At 43.0% G+C, this 21,224-nt stretch overlaps 1 long non-coding RNA gene across 1 annotated transcript in view; it reads right to left on the bottom strand.

Moving 5' to 3' along the window:
* LOC111936560 (uncharacterized) overlaps positions 1 to 21,224 on the bottom strand; it is a 254,657-nt gene that overhangs the window by 109,408 nt on the left and 124,025 nt on the right. The window contains exon 9 of the long non-coding RNA XR_015277844.1: positions 18,663 to 18,840. This is a non-coding gene — a long non-coding RNA (uncharacterized LOC111936560). The remainder of the gene's footprint in view (positions 1 to 18,662; positions 18,841 to 21,224) is intronic.

Raw genomic sequence — 21,224 nt, 5'->3', positions numbered from 1 at the left:
AGAAAGTCCTTCACTGATGTACCCAGCCACTTAAAATGAACCTTGTAACTCAGTGGAAGGGTCTCCCTTACTCCCTTCTATCATTACTCTTTCCCATCCTTTTCCATCCCCAGCTTCCATGTAAATCATTTTATGTTGATTTTATTTTTAGGTTAATTGATTTAAATTTTGGTCTTATTTTTTTCTCTGTGCTTTCACCACCTAGTAAGTAGGAGAGTGAACCTAGCCAACAAACTCTGCTGTACTTTCCCTTTACTGTTAAACTTGATTTTGCTGATAGCTTTGCTCTGAGTGACCTAAACCACTCATATGTGACAAATTTGTGACACAGCTGTGGCAGTGTAGAGGAACCCCTGGACTATCATCTCCAGCAATGGGGCCTTTTCTACACAAAGTAGATCTTTGTTTTAAGAGCTCCAGCTCATATCTCTTGATTCACTGTTCCACCTGTTAGGGATCCTGGACTGACTCATCCCAATGTATTTTCACAGAACAGAACAGGTTCAAAGATTCAGTAATTTATATTAAAATCAGGGCACTCCATACCCTCCACTCAGCAAAGCCATTAAAACACAAGACTCAATATCTACTTTTTTCCCCTTCACATCTCCAAACTGGTGAGTGCACCAGCTATTGTACATATAATTGTGAGGAGTGTTAACTTTTGCCTATCATCTTAAAAAACAAGTAGTTAAAGGGTATTTCAGAAATACTTAATGGGATTTTCCCACCAGTAAACCCTGTGCTCAATGGTACATTTTAATAATAGCAGAATCAAAATCTCATTTATGGACTAAGAAGGTTGTACTGAGGGTAACATTAGGGGAGGCTTTGCCAGAGAAAACAGAAGACTTAATAAGAGAAGGGCTCAAGAGTATTAGTAAGAAAAGTTGTGAGCTGCCTACAGGCTTTTTCTCTTCTGGTATCAGAGGGGAAGAAAAGCCCCTGTGGTTGATTCATTATGCCATTTCATTTCTTCATATATAATTTACATGCAATGTAAATACAGTAAATTATTATTTCTGGATTGCATTCTTGGGCCCTGATCCAAAGCCCACTGAAGCTGAGAGAAAGATTTCTAGGTTGCAAAAAATCAAACATTATTGAGAAACAGGCCTGTTCTATGCCAACACTCATTAGAAAGGGGTCCCAGCAAGGGTTAAAGACTCAGGACCCCGCTCAGCAAAATGTTAAGTACATGCTTAACTCTAAGGTTATGCTCAAATCCCAAGTGGATCTAAAGCACATGGTTAATTGCTTTGCTGAATCAAAGCAAGTACAGATTTTTATCTGAATTTAACTGCTGCATAATATGGAATACAGCATGGCTGACACCGCAAGGAACTTTCTTGAAGAGCTTTGGAACATTCTTATTCTGGATCCATCCAACCACAAAAAAAACCCCATCAAGAATAATCACAATGACTAAAACTATTTTCCAAGTCAGGGGAAGAAAAAAAAATAGTTCTGTATCAGCTTAGTTATTAGAGGAAGATTTGCATCTGTTTTTCTTTTACATTAACTTCTTTGCTGTTTGGCTTTACCCATCATGCTGCTCCAGGAGCTCAGTGTGTAAATCCTCCTACCTCAGAAGCAGCAAAAATTCTTTATTTGGGTGGCAAAGCAGAGCCAAGTCTCTGAAATCTCCCTGCCTTCTGATCCCAATAATTCCGTTTTGGAGCAGGATGACCTCAAAGGTCATTTCAATTAAAATCTCACAGATGTAACAATGCTGTGTAAAAGCAGTAATTCAGATGCTGCTCATGGCCTATTCCCCACCACCTCTGGCTTACCTTTGTTGTCTTGCAGCAAGGTGGAGAATATCCTCATGGACGAATGAAAGAGATCCCTTCACCTCTGTAATTCCATGTGTTATATCCAGGTTCTCTATCATTTCATTCTCCCCACACCTGAATTTAAAGGCAACTTCACAACCTTTCATCCTCTCAACGCTTTTTGTCAGGTGACAAAAAACAATTAGTCCTGTTTCTGAGGTGAGGAACTCAAAGTCTGGCAAGTTTAGCTACAGCAGAACCAGTTGCTGCTCAAGTTACTGTGCAAGTACAAACAGGCTGGCCTGCTCCAGCACGGTGACCTTGGTTTGTAATGGTCTTTTTTAAAAATACATTTCAAAACTCACAATCCAAATCACAGGAACTTTTAGCATTTTGCATGAGATCACAAAGAAAGTTTGTGGCAAAGCAGTGACAACGACTTAGTCATAAATCCACCAATTCCCAGGTTTGCATCTCAACATTGAATCATCCAGTTCACATCCCTTGGGTTCAAACTACTGCCAGCAGGGCTTCCTCAGAAGGACAGGAGCATGTCCTGTATCCCAAGGGCTCCCAAATTCCTTGGTTTTCTCCCTACGGTGCTCTCAGAGCAATTTCAAGGTTTTTTCCCTGCTACTTTGTAAGTAAACAGCAAGTCTGAAAAGCACTAAGGGCTGCAAATAAATGTTAAATAAACTTTCCATTTCACCTGTGAGCCCCAGGATTTCACTGCAGGTTCCCTGCTCAGGCATTTCTGTCCCCCTGGGAACACACAGTGCCCTGATCTTTCAGCTCTCCTCAGATGGCCACGGCTGCTGCTGCTTTGGGGAATCTCTGGAGAAATCCTCCAGAGCTGTACAGGGATTTGGTAAAATCACCAGCAATGAGGAAAGATTGCAGGGGAGAATTCACACATATTAAAACCAGAGAGACAACTCTGATATAGGTGCTGGAGGTCTTTCAAGGTTACCATATGCCACTGGATTAATCCCAACAGTCTTAAGGTAGAGGTGAGAAATGTTCAAATTATTTGATTAACTTCAAAAGGAAAGATTTCTACGCCTCTACCTCTTGGCAGCCCACCTCTGCTCTCAAGCCAAGAAGAACTAGAAACCTCACAAGAAAGCCAGCTCCATACCTCTGACCAACAGATTCCAAATGTGTTGCAATCTTGGCTCATTTAAATCAGTCAGATTTGAGAAGGAAAAATCTGTGCCAGTGTTACAATAATTGCGTGTCAGGAACTTCTTTATCGAAAAGCCTATTTGTTTTCCTTTTAAGTGGAAATTGGGACAGCCATGGAGAAATATCAAAGCTCTATTTTGCACCACTGAGAGCTCCTGACAAGCAGACAACAACCAATTCCCTCCCAGTTTCACATTTGCTGTAACAGCCTGTCAGAAACACACTGGGGCTGTCAATGGGAGCCCACAGAAAATGATTTGTACTGACCCACTGCAGCTGACCAGGAGTCAGCATCTGCCATGAGACTACAGGATTGTATTCCAAGTATTCCCACTGAGTTTCTTTTCTCCCTTCTTGCCCAAGTGAAAGTGAAGCAGAAGCTGTCTCAGCTGCTGGCACTTCTCCTGCATGCAGCACTCCAGGGCAGGGCAAGCTCTCTGAATGGGGCAGAGCTTCCGACCTCAGGAAGCCACAGTGTGAATAATTCTCCCTCCAAGTATTCCAGCAGAACTGGGAGCCTGGAAGCACCAGCCACTGGATTAAAACTCCTCTTGGAAATTTCTCTCTGTTGTGCAATCAGGGACTATAACTGCTCTAAATCCCCACTGTATCTCATGGTATCTTTTAGCTGTTCAAAAGGAGCAGCAATCCCACTGCAGTCCAATCTGTTCCCAAAACTCTGCTCTGCAATCTTCCATAGCCATGGGTTTTCCTCCAGCTGCCAATGAAGAAGGGAGAAAGAGCATTCCCCTTTTACAGGAACAGCAGATAATACTCCATCCCTGAAGGTGCAAGAAGCTCAAACCAATAAATCTGGGAAATTAAACGCGGAGGTTTGTGTAGGTGCATGGTTCATATCCCATAATGCCACTCCAAAGGGAGCTTTCCTGCTGCCACTCCTTAGCAACCCAACAAGCAGCTTGTTTTATGAGTCCCTGGGTGCCTTCAGGTGTGCAGGGCTGAGCAAGGTGTTGTGTGGGCCATGGCACAATGAACACTTGGGCTCTGAGGGGCTGCAGGTGAAGTCAGGGCACAGACACACCCCGAGGAATGCTCTCCACGGGCAGGAATCCCACAGCACGGGGCACAATCCAAGTAGTTTCCAACCTGAATGGCTGCCTCACGCTCCCAGGGAATGATGCAATGTAACACACTGGTTTCCAATTTCAAAAACCTGGAAAAGAACCTTCACTGGTGTATTTGGAATTCAGCTGTCTATAGTGTAAATAACATTCCACCTAAATGTGCATTTTAATTCTCATGGCAGCTGATCAGTCTGTTCAGATGGTGTAATTCTCAAGTAATCTGTGAGGCAGTATGTGTTATAAATTAGTTACTTTTATGTAGTATTTTTTCCTATTGAATTGTAAAAAAAAAACCCACACAAGCTAAATCAGAGGTGTACAAAGGGCTAAGCCAGGAATTATTATTTAATTACTGGTGCACAACCTGCGGGTCCTTGGAAATAAATTCTTTCTTCACAGGAAAGTATGAAAAGCATGAAAATTGGGGGATTACTGAACAGAACAAAGATTTCAAAACAAGAAGTGCACACAACCTAGAAATTTTGCTTGGCAAAGCTCCTTCAAAGCCCACCCTCCCCAACTGCTCCTCCCAGGCCAGTTTTCCAATGCATGTCACAAGAAACTGCTGTTCAAGAAACTGCTCAGAGGAGAAAACACTGGGCTGATGCCATGTCCTGGTGCTGTTTTGGCCACCAAAAGAGGCTGTTGTAAGTAGCAGTTCCAGGATAACACTCACACTTGCTGCTCCCTGGTCTCACCATGAAGCACTTTTAAACTTCTCCAGAAATCCTTTCTATGTGTAGACATGTTGTCATACAGTGTGGTGTGTCAGACAATAAACCAAGTGCTTATTTGTAGGTGTTTTATGGATTCCAAGTTCTTCCTACAGAAGCACAGGAACCATGCACCTCTGGTAGGATCCTGTGTGCAAACCCTGTACTGGAACAAGCAGGTTTGAACTCACAATTTCCCTTTGTTCTGTGCCTGGCTCACACTGAGCTGCTGGCCCCAGATCCATACCAGCTGGGGAGGAAATCACACTGTACTTCTCTCGTGCCAGCTTTTAGGTGTTGCAGATTTACTCATCCTCATACCATCATGCTGACATGTTCCTGATTTGCCCAGACTAGAGCTGGCATGGCTTGGGGAAAGACTTTACTGGTCAGCTCTAGTCGACTCATTCCCAGTGGCTGTGAAGTCAACAGAACTGACACACAGACATCCAACACTGAGCTTCAGCTTTGCTTTACCTCTGCTGGAACAGAAGTGCTTTCTCATCCCTGTAATTGTGCACACTCCAGTCATCCCTTCACACTGCTGGGACACCTGGTTTCTTATATTACGTATTTTAGTAGATTTCCTGTTATAGGAGACTCATTTTCATTCAGTGTTCTGGCCCCTTAACAAGGGGCTTCATACAAAATAGTCCTTGACTCCACTCTGTAATGGAGGTGGTAGAGTCACCATCCCTGGAGGTGTTTAAGGAGAGACTGGATGTGGCACCCAGTGCTTTGGTCTGATTGACATGGTGGTGTTAGGTCACAAGTTGGACTTAAATCTCAGAGGTCTTTTTGAATCTAATTGATTCTTGGATTGTCTCTAGCCTGTTCCCATCCTCATCAAGCACAGATCTCTCAAACTTCCCCCTCCATTTCATTCCCCACAAAAGTGTTATGCCCCTTCAAAATCCCCGTGGGTACACTAGCCAAGAACATTCCCATTAACTATCCAAGCTCCAGTGGACACTTGAAGTCTATTTGGACCTTTTGGCAACACCACTCTCATGCTAATTGTGTTTCCATACAGTACTAGAAATACAGAGACCCTGAGCTCACAGAGAGGGGGGACAGATGCCAGCAGTCCTTTCAACTATGCAGGGAACACCCTTGATGCCAATTTTTCAGGGTGCAATTCCTAACACCCAACTAGTGAACAGGGAAGCATATGCAGATAACTCCCCTCATCATGCCCAAAGTGAGACAAATGTCCCTCATGCATCCACCCCTCTGCCAACTGAGACAGCAGAAAAGCCTCCCTGGTGACAAGGGGAAGCTGGAACCACTGCTGACCCTGCAAGATCCATTCACCATCTGAAGAGTCGAATCCTTGTTCAAACATTAGGGCTCAGGAATACCAACTAAAGTTAATGGAAGGAAGAAATGCATTTTGTGTACAGCTTGCAGAGCTTCATTATGGTGAATTTATATGCAATGCCCATCTTCTTGGAGTGAACTGTCACTTACTGTTTCCTAGGACAGTATCAAGCCCAGCGTAAAAGCTGGATCAGCCAGACTCCCCAGCTCTGCAGGACAATGGATCACAAGGAGAAATAAATCCTCATCTGCAGCACAAGTTAATAACAAAGCAAAAGCCAGGATCAATATCTCCAACACCCAATGCTGCATGAACCGAGACACCAAAAAGCATTTCAAGGTTAACATCTGTCACTCTGAACTCTGTCCAAAACTGAAACATGGAGTCAGACTATTGAATGAGCTGAGAGTCAGGTTCTTAAAGGACTCAAACCCATCAAATCAGCACCAGACTTCCAATAACTGAACATCTACTGAATCTCTTAAAGGGCAGATTTCCAGAACAGGGCTGGATACATTAACAGTCTTCTCATGTATTCAGATGGCTAAACAGGAATCAGGACTTCTGAAACATCCCACTCTCATGTCTGGCAGTCATGAGGAGATGCCAAAGAGACAACCTAATGAGTGACAGGAATCAGTTAGTGATGCAGTGATGGGATTCATCAAATCAATCCAAGACTCACTAAACTACACCCAATGGAAACAAGTAAAAAGTGACCCCTGAATTCTTCTTTATCTCATACTTGTGGAAACAGTGAGACACTTCATGGCCTCAGTTTTAGATGCCCACCAATACCATGTTGCTGGGATTTTAAGCCCAGTCCTAGCTCATGTGCCTGGAGATATTCATACTCCAACTATTTGTTTGCCAGCCCAGCCTGACAGCAGCTGTGAAGATGCAGGGAGATGACACAGTGAGACTGTCAGTGGTGCTGAGCATGGTGGAAGGAAGCATTCCAAAAGGTGTAACTTCTGAAGAGCAGAAATTAATAAAGGCAAATGTAATTTTTTCAGTCCCCCATACTTGATTAAATCCAGTGATGCCAATGCTTACATGAAAGCAACTGAACTGCACATTATAGCACATTTCTCTACAGGATGCACTTCTCTGAGGCACGAGACTTGCAGGAGAAGGGTCCTTAAACACCTATCTAATAGTCAGGAATTCTGTGATGCAGGGATGGACCTTTCCACTGCTCCCTCCAGATTCCACCGACTGCAGAGAAGGTCAGAGGGCCAAGGACCCCGTTCCAGGGATCTAAGCTCAAGGTGCAAAGTTTAAATCAATATATCTGCCCCCGGCAGGGCTTTCAGATGGGTTCAAATGCAGCAGGTGAGGAACTCTCTGTACTCAATCATCCTTAGGTGTGTAAATGCTTTTGGCTTTGCTATTACTCACCTGACTCAGTGCTCTGTGCTCTCCCCAATACATCAATATATAAACAGCGGTCACGGACAGATGGGTGTTACACTGCTTCCCCAAATATTAGTGATTTATTCCCAGTCCCTCGGATATTATTTTAATACATCTTACTTTGTCAATATAATGGTGATGGAATGCCCCTCCAGGTGAAAAGCAAAGCACCTCTATTCAAAGCAGCAGAGAAATGAGGGAAAGCAAATGAGCAAGATGTGTTAGATGCTGTCTCAGGAACACCTGTGAGCAACAGGAGTTAAATGGATGTAGGTACAAGGTCTCTCAGGCTTGGATCTCACAGGGCTCTCCCACCACACGCCAACACACTGCACAACCACAGCAGGCCATGCACAGGAACAGACACTGCGCTGTGCTTCTGTGAGGAATAAAATCTACACTCATTAAACTATTTGCTTTACATATTTTAGAACAATACCTGAAGAAATCTTCTGGAAAGTGAAGGCTTCCTGAATGCTTTAGTTCTAAGGTGACATATATTAACCTAGATATTACAACATACATTTTATAAATGTGAACAAGAATTTTAGGTAAAAAATCCCAACCACACAAAAAAGCAACAGATATAGTGATACAATTTCACTGTTTTAAAAGATCCCAATGGAAGGAAATGCAAACACTGCAAATAACTATAACATTCATTCTTTCCTACAGCATGAGTTGTCTTGCACATTCCTGCATTTTCTGCTAAGTACAGGACTTAATATAGTATTCTCTCCATGAAAAGATGTTTATCAGAAGACAGACATGACACACAGTCAGCCTGAGTAAACATCAGGGTTCATAATTTGTATTTTTTGACATTTTGTGCAGCCTTAATGTTAAATTAATCTTGTTTTATTGCATTTAACTGAGCAGTAGTTGGAGCTGACAGCTAAGTTGCTACCACCATCAGAGCTCTGGGAACTGAATTTCTTTTCTCTTCATTTAAGCCAACCCTCTGCAAGCTTCACTGATTTGGTAGAGGAACTACCAGATCATACCTTCACGGTGACAGAAAATGAGGCTCAAAGTCCTTCTGAGAGACTTTCACCAAGTGACAGCTCACTCAATTCATTAGAGAGAAGCAGAGTAAATACCTTAAAATCTCTGGGCTTCCCTTGTGGCTTCTCCCAGCTCCAAACCCTAAGGACTTCCCAAGCATCTCCAGATCCAAGTAATGGCCATCGGAGTCAACAGCATCTTATGGGAAAACAGCCCCAACCGCCTTGATCTGCAAATTGGGCCCCGAAGTTCACCTGCCCTGAGCACGGGGCTGCATGGCCCAGGGCAGAGCAACACTGACCCTCTCACAAAGCCCTGTTTTGTTTTGATTTCTCCTTCAGTGGATTGCTAATGGACAAGGATATGCAGTAAGGGATAAGAAGAAGAATATAAAATGTAAATGCACACATATAGTTTTTCTTTAGATTCCACCCCCCTCCATTTCACTCTTTATAAACACAGCCTCCCTCTATATAAATATATAACCATGCATCTTTGTGTACTGGAGCCCAGGGCTAATGTTGAGCTGACAATAGTGGCACTAATGCTAATGAATTCTGATTATTCGGATCGGTCATTAAACTAATAAGCCCATCTCCAAATTAGCGTGGCTGCTTCAGCCAGTGAAAATTTAATCAAATCTGCTTCATTATTTCAGACGTGGTGCACTTGGCAAAAGTGACTGCAGGAAAGGAGAATGGGACCCTCATCTGATAATTTTATCACTTGACTGCCAGACCATGAAAAAATCGGTGTGATGAATTTTTTTTCTCTGGGGGGTGAGGGTGTGGAGCAGAGGGTGTGTGCATGCGCGTGTGTGCGTGTGCTCTTGGAGCTTTCGCTCCTGTTCCCTCCTAATTAAATGGAACCATCCTCCCTTCCTCTGCCCTGGAACTGTTTTGGTTTTTCCACATCTTCCCCCACCCCCTTCAACATCTTCTCTCTCTTCTCTTCCTTCCCCCAGGTCCTCCTCTGCCTCCATCTCATCCCCTTTGCACGCATGACCAAGGAGCAGCTTTCAGCATGAGACAGAGGTTGATGAGACTTCCTTGAGCTGCACAGCAGTGCAGCCTCTGTTTTGCCCAGCTCAAGCCTCCTTAGGCACAGATTTTCCCCCCTTTGCCTCCTCACCCTTTTTTTTCTCTTCATTTCTGAAGAAAACAAAAGCAAATATATGTCCTGGGAAAAAACCCTCTAATTTCTGTTTTGTTTTTATTTCAACTGTGAGCATTTCAAATGAAGGTTCACAATCACTCTAAAAACAAAACCAAGCCCACTTTATCAAAGAATCCCAGAATGGTTTGGACTGGAAAGGACCTCAAAGCCCATCCAGCTCCACCCTCTGCCATGGGACAACTTCCATTATCCCAGGTTGCTCCAAGCCCCATCCAACCTGGTCTTGGATGAACTTCCAGGGATGGGGCAGCCACAACTCTTCTGGGCAATTTGTGCCAGGGGCCTCACCACCTTAGCAAGGAAGACTCACCCTCTATAGAAATCTATTCCCTCATATGTCCATAAGGCAGAGATCCATTAATTACTCCAGTTACTAAAGCTAAGAAAACAACAAAGTATTCCCCAAACTAAATATGGATATAAAAACAACATTCCAAAGTCAGAATGTAAATAAATTATTAAAAGAAGGATCAGGCCTCACAAATGCATGAACTTCATCAATGTGCAGCCATGTTCAGTGCTCTTTTCTCAGTAACAAAAGTTACTGTTTTGTTCAGAAAGACAAATCTCACACTTTTAGTACTTGATGGCCCTTCTGGCAATGAAATAGGACAAGACATCTTGTCAGTACAAACACAGTAAAGCAGTGGCCATCCCAATAGCCAGGAACATCACAGAAGCCAAGGCAAAACGCCCTTCTCCAACAAAGAGCCAACATCCAAAATCTGAGAGTACATGTGAAGAAAAGCAATTTCAAACAGCAACAAATATTTCTGCCACAGAACACGGCAGATGTCTCAGGACTTTACTGGCAGTGATCTGAAGGCACCTGGAGGTCTTGCATTATTCCCAGAGGTACTCAGTCTTCAACCTCTGGCACAGATTTCCTCTCAAAAGTTGGGATTCATTTCCCATGACTCACAGCACCCCAGATCTAAATTAATCATCTAGGTTCCCTTTATCTGCAAAACACAAAACAGCTTCCAAAGGGCTACTCTTTGATTTCAACCACAATCTTCCATTTCAAGACAGAAGGAACACTCCCCGCAGAACAGCCTGGTTTTCTCCCATGGCTATATTAAAAACACAGACAGTTCTCTTTGATTTGACCAAAGTTATGTCTAAAATTAAGTATGATGAGCTCTGGACCAAGGAAACAATATCTGTGATCTATCTTGGCCTGACAAGGTTTGTGAAGGTCTGAAGCATCTAGGTGCACATCTGATCTGCAACAGAAATCCTTACAAGTGGAATCAGACACTGAAGATAAAGTTGACTGGCAGCCGACCAGGCTGTCAACAGCATCAAACCCAGCGGTGCAGATGCCTTCTAAGAAAGGTACCAGAGTGATATCCTGCCATCAAGCAAGTGAGCTCAAAATGCTCACAGGAAAGCAGAAAGGAAGACTTTGGATCTAATGCCATCAGTTCAATGAGGCAAACAAAACATATGCTCTCTTAGTAGAATCTCCAGTAATCTCTTAGTTGACATCCAGCTCTGTTTGCTGCTCTCTGGATGCCAAGCTTCAGCTTGTGACATTCTCCACTGTGCTAAAGTGCTCTTCCTCTCCCCTCCCATCACCTCCTGCTTCCATGTCCTACCCATTCATCCCTCCTTAGGCAGACCACAGCATATGAACCTTCTGTGGACAAGTATCTCATCTAAAAGCTCTTTGATTTAGCACAGAGAGTTCCAGACAGACTGGGCTTATCCCAAACAATAGTCAAGAGCTCTCAAACAGGATCTCACTGTAGTCTCCTTTCCCCAGTCTTATTTAGACTGTTTCAGTGTCTCAGAGTGATTCTGCTCCTCCTCCTCCTCACCCCTTCCAGAGCTCACTTATCCAGTAAAACACTCCACCTAATTTCAGAGTTGAAGGACTGCAAAGCTGAAAGACAATCTGACTGAGGCTATAGAAGATAGTAACTAGGAATGGAACTGGGAGCTTGTGACTGATAGTTTTAGCAATTAGACAGCTCTTCCTTCCAAAATTCAGGTTGATTTAGTTGATTACACTCAGAGAAGGTTCTTCCTTACTGGCCCACCAGTGACAGGTACACACATCCAGGTGAATTAAGAGCAGAGGTGAAAATACTCAGCAGAATGCAAAATACAGGTGTAACACAGGCTTTTGGATATTAGAGGAACCAAAGAACAGAGAACTTGAAAGTAAACTCAAGCACTGCAAAACAGCCTTGCTGGGCCAGAGAGACCAGCAGCACCTCAGCCATCACCTCCCATGGCACCCCTCTGTGAGAGCCATGTCACAGAAAAGGAGCCAGAAACACTCCAAAAGCCAGGGCCATGGAAAGGCATTTCAAAAAATATTTATAAAAACATTGCTGTGAGCAAGGCTGGTGACCCCACTATCCTTTCAAACCAGCTTTGCAGAAACAATTCCTTTTCCTTTCTGCCCAGGAATTAGTGACAGTCAGGATATAGGTGCATACACAGAGAGACACAGAGCAGGTTTGCTACGAGAAAGGTTCAAGCTCTCATGTCCTATTGCCTGGAGGAGCACGGGACATTTAGATCATCCTCTGAGAGGGCCAGTGAGACCTTTAAAAATGACACACAGTTTGGGAGCCCTGAGATTCAAAGAGACAGATACTCTTGTGGCCTTCTCAACTCTCCTTTCAGTCGTCAGGATAAAAGTTGGCTGCAGCCATGAACTATCCCCTCCTGGAAAAGGCCTGCCCATGGATCTGTGTCAGCACTGATTAGCTGTTGCCTGGCACGTCATCCATTTGCCATTTGTTAGGCCAAACATGCCAACATTGGTAATCTAATCTTTGGCCGGCGACGGCCTCTTCCAGGTTAAATGTATTAAAGGAGTTGAGGAAATGGGGCTGATTTCACAGGCTGTGGCCTGCAGCTTTCCACCATGGCCTGACCCCCCTTCCCACCCCCTTCCCTGGAGATTGCCGGGGTCAGGACCTCCCCAGCATGGAGCTGAGTAAAACACTAACAGAGAGAGATGAGAGGATATTGGAAACATATTCTCAAGGCCTCAGTGCTTTGGAAATCTGAGAAGAACATGAGGCGTTAACTTAGAGCTTTCACTGCTGGGTTGTGTCTCTGTGTGTGTGTGTGTGTTTTTTTTAAAAAAAAACATGTTTCCACAAGAATTTGATAAAGATATCAGTAAGACAAGGTTGAGGGATTTTAATCCAGCAGCAGCAAAAAGTATAGGGCTCCATTCAAGGGAGAATCCACAAAACACCTTAACACATAGCTCATGTTCTGGAAAGAGGGATACTCTTTTTTTAAGGAAATATTTCAAGTATATCAAGTACATCTTATAAAAAAATAAAATAATTCACTTTTATCTGCCATAGGTTCCAAGGTATTCAGAACAACAGCACTGCTTGGTGCTCTGGCAGGGAGGGATGCTCCTGGGAATCCTTAAAATTGAGAATTAGGGATCTGAAACTGAGACCTGAAACAGCCATCAGCGTCAGTTTTTTCCCCCATAAAGGTAAACAGAGGTGCCACATAGCTGGGTGTGTGGGACCCCTTGGAGCTCTGTTGAGCAGATTGAGGTCCCCTCATGAGATCATTTCATGATAAAATTAGGGGTTAGTAATGAACTTAACTCAGATGTAGGTGCAGAAGACCAACACTAAATCCCAGGGACAGGTTCTGCTGCAGCTCAACACCACATTATAGATTAAAACACTTAGGAAATATTTCCTAGAAAGTTCCCTTGCTTTGAAAACAATACTCAGGACATTTCACAAATGACCCAAAATAAGAGAATTTTCTCTGGCTTTAGTCCATCACAGCAGCCAGGGCTGTGTTGGTTCCCAAAAAGCTCATGGACACAAGCTGCCCATTCTCATTATTATCACTGCTTTATTTGCATGTTTCTCTCCAAAGATTAGCTTAGGACACATTTCCTCTGTCCTGTCAACATCCATGTACTTGGAGAAAATTTCATATTTACATAGGAAAAAAAGATAGGTTTGCAATGGCCATTCTGAATGAAAGAAAATTTACTGATGGAAAACCTTTCTTTTGAGTGCCTTACCATTCAAAACAATAGTTGTGTGTCAGAACTGGTTCTTTCCTTTGGGAAAAATTTTAATACAGCTCAAATATTTGTGGCAAAATGTAGCCTGTCCCTGGACACTGAGAGTTCCCAGATGGTACTGAATGCTCACGTCAGGAAGCCAATTCCTTCTTTGTAGTTTGCTTGGTGCTAATGTGTATTTTTTATCAGGCATTTCTTCGGTGCTAATTCATTTGACTTCAAATAGGCTGCTGACACCAGCCAGTGGGGTAGGAAATGGATATAAAGGTGGAACCAATCTGGGAAGGGAGAGTGATCAGGGCACTGGGCTCTGCTGGCAACTCGGTGCTAGGCACAGACAGAACCTGACACCCAAAAGAAAGCATTTAATCCCACTGATGCTGAGTGGAACGGACAGCACAGAGCAGCTGCAAGCAAATTTCACTTTCTTTAATCCTGTGTTCCTGCTTAGCATCCCCTTTAAGAGAAGGATGGGCTGGGGGAGATGTCTATGATCTGTCTGAAGAGATGACAGGCAAGAGGAGGCTTCGGGGGGTTGCTGAAGGACAGACACTGTGGGCAGGGAAACACAAATGCCAGCCCATTCACCAGTTGTCCTCAGCACAACAGCTCAGGCAACCAAAAATCACCACAGAGATTTAATTCCCACTGTTCTGGTCTGCTTTCCCAAATACCAGTGCTGGGAGAACAAGGCATTCAAATGAGATCATCCTGTAATACTCAAATGCAGCAAAAACCCTCGTTCTCTGAGTTTTGCACTTTCTGGTTCAGGCTTAGAAGTGGAAAAGTGTCAAAAAGCACTTTACCTCACTTTTCCCAGTTGTTTGACTCAATTTAATGAAAATCCCTCATGGCTGAAGGGCCTATTTCACGCAGTGAGTCGAACCCACACGGAGAGGCCACAGGGCCCCCTAAGAAAGGTCACATTTGGGTGTGATACAGAGCCCTGAGAGCTCTGGGAAGCATCTCAGTTATAGGAGGACTTGGGAGAGACTGCTGCAGAGTCCAGCTGAATTTTCCAAGCAGAAACCCCTCAGGACAGGTCCTTCCTCAGGTCTGGAATCTGGAAAACACTTGCCTTATTCACATTCCCTTCAAATGACCTGCAAGATCTGGCTCCAAGGCTTACCTCTCCCTTAGATTTTATTTCTCCCCCAGAAAGAGAAGTTAAGAGAGTTCAGGAAATGTTTTTTATTTTGAACATGGTTCTATTTCCCCATTTATGACAGGAATTCTGTATGCAAAGCCAATGCTGTATCTGTAAATACGTTTTCTTTACTGAATTTGATGGGATAACTCAACATTTCCTGATCTGGCCCAAGTCCATCCTTCAAAATATCATTTTCCTTGCAGCTCTCTGGGTTTGAGGTTCTTTTCTTTCTGTTTTCCAAGGGACAAGGGTGAAACACTGAAACCTGAACCAGACACAGTTCTGAGACCTGCTGGTGTCAAAGCGGTTTGGCATTAGGTTTGTACAAAGATTACTGCAATCAGTGTTTACTGACTGCCGTGCATGTTGGATCCTTGAACTCAGGATGCTTTTTTCCAAAGGAAGCTGTTTAGGGCTCTTTACTGCTGGTAGGAAACAAAAAGGGAGCTGCAGTGGTGAATTATTGGCATGACATTACTCCTGGGACCCCAAAAAAGAAATCCTATTAAAGAGAGTCCTTGTGATCTCATCGCTGTGTATTTCATGACTCTTCAAGAGGCTCTGCTAAAGTCATTCCCAGAAAACTTCCCCTGGAAAGGCTCAGGGGAGAAAGGGGCTGGATCACCCTCTGGTCTGTTTACCATTTACTGCTTCTGGAAGCAAAAGAGATTTTTTCCTACAAGCAGCTCCACTGTGTAAAGAAGCCTGGAGACTCCAGGAGGAGAAAGCCAAGGCAGCCAGGATGCAATATTTCACAGCTTGGCGCTTCATGGGGAGCCCTTTGGTCACAGTGCACCTTCACATGTTCCATGGACACTGCTGACACTCTGCCCTCTACAACAATTCTGTTTAATAGACATAGTCAAAAGTCAAAGTGTGAATGAGGACACACCCCATTAAATGCCTGAAATCTTAAATAATCATGAGAATCCCTAAGCAGAGGGTCAGAGAGAGCCATCTCTAAAGTAAGGTCAATTTTAATTTTTATGGAGGAATCCCAAACCAATGCACTCCCCAACAATTAACAGAGAAGTTTTAATGAAGTTTTCCTATACAAAGAGTTCTGTGGATAAGAAACCTGCTCAGTATTGCTGTAATCCCTCTGGATGTTTCCTGTCTGTTACAGACCCTGGTTACTGATCACATTAATTCAGCAATTGTAGGAAATTAATTCCTACCAAGACGTGATCTGGAGTCACTCATCCTTTCTTACTCTATTACCTTTTCTCACTCTTTTCAAGCACATCAGGCAGGATAAATTCAGAATTTTAAAACCACTCTCCTTGCAATTTGCACAGCCAAATTCAAGCCTGGGGTACTCCCAGACCCTAGAAACAGTGTGGGGAAGAACGAACAACAACCTGACCTGAACCTGCCCCAGTGCTCCTTTGAAGGCTCCATTTCAAACCCACAAACCCAATCCATGCAATAAGGAACAGGTTAGTCTGTTGGAACATGAAAATTTAAACAAGTAGCCAAGGATATGTCTCAAAAACACAGTAAGGCAGAGCAGGATGAAAAAGCAAAGAGCTTTTCCAGAAGAGTGACTTCATTTCATTGCCAACTGCTCTGGTATCTTGATGAGAATACAGCAGAGAAATCCAAAAAATTTTATCAAGCTTTATATTCTTTAAATATAATTTTATGTATCAAGCTTTATATTTAATGAAGAAAATCACTCACTGAAGAAAAACTGCAAAGAGAAATATTTAAGGTTAAGATCATGATTAAATTACATTCCATATATATAATCAGCACTATGCTTAAGAGCTACACAAATGCTGCAGCTTTACAGATTGATATCAGCACAAGGGCTTGGGCTTTATTTTACTTTCACACAGTTACAAAGGTAAAAGCCAAGAGAAGCATTTTCAGCTGCTCAGAACTGTTGAATCAGAGCACTGTTCCATACAGCTGTAGATGAAGTCCCCTTTAGAAATAGCTTTTCTTCTGCACATTTGAAAAATAACTGCAATGTTCTGTACAGAACCCTTGACAAATAGAAAAAATCAATTTATTTCTGCCCAAGTTTCCTCTCCCCACGGTCCCAGGCTGAGGCTAGGCTGGAATGGTTCCTCAGAACAGGTATTAGCAAAGAGCTCCTTCCCTTTGTGGGGCTTCCCCTCCTCTCACAACAGAATTCCATGACTGGCACTGAAATGGTGACATCAAGTCAAGAAGAATTTGAATAGTAAAGGAATTTAGTAACCAAACACAGCATTTTCTGCTTTTGGGTTGTTTTTGTCAATACTTAATACTATTAATATCAACATATCAGACATAAAAACTCCCATGTCTCTCCAGTTAAGATTCCAGAGCACTGAGTATCTCTGGCAAACACAACCACACTTCCAGGAAAACAGAAGTAAATTCATATTTATGGTATTTTCAAGACTCAAGTAATATACTTTTTTTAGAAGTGTAAAACAAATAGAAACAGAGAACTCTTAGAGGCTCATAATAAAGAAGCAACTTGGGTCAACCTCAAAAAATAATCAAACACACAAAATTAAGGGGAAGTCTTTTGCAGATCATTTCAACCACAGGTCTGTTCCATGCTGTCTGCACTAAGTCATCATAGTAAAATTCCTCCTTTCATGGAATGAACACAAATTTTACAGATATTGACTCAAACTGTGCTGGATTCCAGCTCCATCACTATCCTCTGCAGAGGGTTAGTACAGGGAAGTGAGAGAAGTTTTCTCTTCATTTGAAAATCAGCCTTTCTCTGCCATTTATATTAAAAGAAGGGACAAAAAGAAGTGCTTTGTGCTGGGAAATACAAAGCAAGATACTCCAGCTATGAAGCTGGGAGCTTCCCAGCTGGACCCAGCTCATACTGGATTTTGCCTGGATTATGCCTCTGCCATGCAGAGCCCTCCAAGTGCACCTCCCATAGTGTGATTTGTGTGAGACATCAGGGTCAGGAAAATTGGGCTTTATCCTTTCCTTGGGATTTTTTTTCTCTTATTTTCTTCCTCTTTTTTTGAGGGGAGACAAATTTCTCAGTGCTGTCAGTCTCGGGGGCGGATGTAGGGAGAGGGAAAAGCAGGAAAGAAAGGATAAGGATATAGTTCACTGGGGTTAGAAAGTCCCAGCAGGACAGAATATTCTTGGGCTGCTCCATAGGCATTGTCTAAAGGGTTTTTCCCTCTGGTAATCTGTTCCTTCCGGTGAGAGGGCTCCATACGTGAGCTTTGCCTGCAGTTCCCTTCCCATCCCATCAGGAAAGATGATATATCCTATATACCTCCTTGATATATGGCAAAGAGCCACCTTCAGTTTGCAATCACCATCCTCAGTCCTGCTCAGATGCTGATTGGAACCTCCTCTGAAGATGTGCATTTTTATTTCCCGGGCTGGGTACAAAGCAGGGAAGCTCCCAGAAGTGAACTTTCGGAAGGATTTAAGCAATGGCTCTAAATTACAGCTGAATGGAGGAACCTTCCATAGAAACCCGGCACTAAATCACCTCTCTGACATCTCTGAGGCCACTGCAAGAGCAGAGGAAGGTGAGATATCATACCAGGAGCAAAAGTTACAAAATATTAAGCTGAGAATTGAGACAAAGGAGGATGACTAAGGAAATAAATGGAAAATTTAATTTGTACAGAACAAACCCTTTGTGAAAATTTCACTACTTGGGGAATGTCTGTATTTAGGAGAGGAAAAAGAGTGAGGAATTCTGCTACTTTTTAAAATAAAGAATTCTTAGCAAGGCTGTCTCATTGTCCAGGATTTTGTCTTGCCCTGCTACCCCACCTCTCATAGGAAAATACAACCAATTGTAGCCTCCACTCTACCTGTTTCCAGCCTGTGGAAGGTACAGAGGAATTTTCTCTTTCAGCTGTTGCAGTGTGAGGAGTGTGATGCTCTCAGGATTATTTCAGCACAGTTCAGACTCTTGTTGCTCCTGTAAATTCTTTTACAGTGTGGCAGGGATTTCTCCAGACTCCCAGAGCTCAGACTGACACCATGATCCTGTATCCAAAGAGAAGGAACTGCTGAGACATTTATTCCAGCTTCACATGACCTCAAATCTCAGCCTAACACTACCAAGGTGCAGGGACTCTCTGATTTTCTGTAAGAAAACACCCCTAGCAGCTCCCAGTGCCCAGAATCCCTGCTGGAATGAGCCCGAAGAACAAGGTCATCCCTGGTAAGGAGAGCGAGGCAGACACAAACTGAAACACCAGATCTGAACTCATGTGACAAATGTGATCCCAAACACTGTTTCATTTCAGCTTCACATCCTTTCTTCTTCCACTGACTCCTGCTCACAGCTGCTCTTATTAGAAACAGTCAAGAGATGTTATTTAAAAAATATATACCTTGAAAAACGCACTGGTTTTCTTTCCCCTTTGTTTTTTTCACATAATGTGCATGCCTTAAAAGATTACCATCAGAATTGTCAGTCACTTCCATGCAATTCCAATTAAACCATCATTAAAAAATGTTCATTTTGTCATTCACTGTTTTCTTGAGAAGCAAAAGCAACAGAGTGTAACTTATAACACATCCAAAATCCATATTTGTACAAGAAATACAATCCATCCATCCTTCCTGACCTGCAACAATTTTGCAATATTGGAAATATTGAAATACCTTAAAATTTGGGAACACATCTATTTGTTAATTTATTATTTAAAATTAGCCAAGCAATTATTATAACCCTTTTCATGACCTCTCGCTAACAAATGACTTGTTATTAACCCTTCAAACTTTCCACACAATTAAAAAATGATTAACAACTGATGAATGGGCTACAATTGAAGAAATTAGGTTGCAATTAAGAAGACATTTAAATGAATGTTTAAAACTACTTGGATTATAATTAGAACCAGATCAACTACGAAGGTCACTTTTGAGTGGTGTTCTCATGGCATCAGAGATAACTCAGCCAATAAAGCTGAATTTAGTGGTCACTATTGGCACTGTTGGTGCATGGCAAAATCCTCCCAAAGGATTAACCGAGCCTGCCAAAGCCAGAGGCTAAGCCTAAAACTGACCCCAGGCTCAGCCCTTAACCTGAGCCTTGTCAGTGTGGATGTTTCAGATGCAAAATTGCTGCATTTCTCTCAAGACCATCTCAGTGTCCCACACAGAAAGGATCTAAGGAATATGATAATATGGGAATAGAAGAGACACCAGAATCCATGGATTTCTCTAGGACACAGCTCCAGAGCCTCTGCTCAGCCAATGCCACCTCAAGGAGCCTCTGCTTCTTGAGCCACCAAAGTGGGGTTTTAGTCATGGTGACAGAGCCCTTCAATGTGAGGTTAAAAGCAAGGGAATTGCACTTGAAGTGCTGGGATTTTTTTTCTTAATTTTAATTTTAATTTTTATTTCTACCATCTGCTTTGCCAATCCCAGCCCTATCTCAAGGCACTCGAAAGGATTGGTTGAACACCAACAGCAACTTCAGGCAGATTTGAAAAATCTCAGACAGGAGTTAAAACTTAACTGACTCTGCACATTAAAAGCTGTCCCTCACTCTAAAAAATTACTATCAATATTTATTCAGTTTATCATCTATGCACACAAAGCCAGTAATTACTAAATTCAAGGCAAGCAAATGGGCTTAAACAAGCTACTACACTTGAAACTACACAACACAACAACTAAGAAACACAAAGAAAACAAACAATTTCAATAAAGTTCTTCAAAAAAGTAACCAAGTGCTGTTAGCAGACACAAGAATGTGGTCTGTGTTTGGCTTTGTGGTCATTCCTTGTGGATGTTCCACCTGGCACATTGCCACTGACCAAACATCACCTTTTCCTGCACTCACATTTCCATCACGATTGCTTTTCTCTCCTTCACCCTCGAAAAGAAGCGACATCCCATTTTTAATGAAATTATTACTTCCCAAAACCTCCTCTCCTGTGGCTCCTCTCCCTTTTTCTGCTCTGGGGGACAAGCCAGGACTTTCTTTTGCATTTTTCCCAGCTCCCAGGGCCCAGCCAGGCCCCACCAAGCAGCAGGACACACAGCTGTCTGTCCCCACAGCAGTCACCCAAACCCAGCTCCTCACTAGCTACCCAACAGCTCAGGAAGGGTAACACAAGTGGTATTAGGGATTTGTTCTCACCTCAGGATTTCAAGACAGACAGAAGAGCTGAGGAAACACCACCAGAGGCAGCTGCTCACAGGCACTGACCGAGAGGTGGGTGAGCAGCCCACAGCTGCCCCTGGAGCTGCCTTTCCACTGCTTCTGGGAAAGAACTGATCCACGAAACTCCTTGAATCTCACTTACTTCTGAGTTTGGTTTTTGTTTCCTCAGGACACAGGATAAAGGCTCTTGCTTACATTTCAAACCTCCAATACTGAAACATTAATTAGCTCATGACAATGCCTGGTAAGA

The sequence above is a fragment of the Cyanistes caeruleus genome, chromosome 18 (genome assembly GCF_971803275.1).
Source record: "Cyanistes caeruleus chromosome 18, bCyaCae1.hap1.1, whole genome shotgun sequence".
Lineage (NCBI taxonomy): Eukaryota > Metazoa > Chordata > Aves > Passeriformes > Paridae > Cyanistes > Cyanistes caeruleus.
This window is presented reverse-complemented; position numbering and strand designations above follow the sequence as displayed.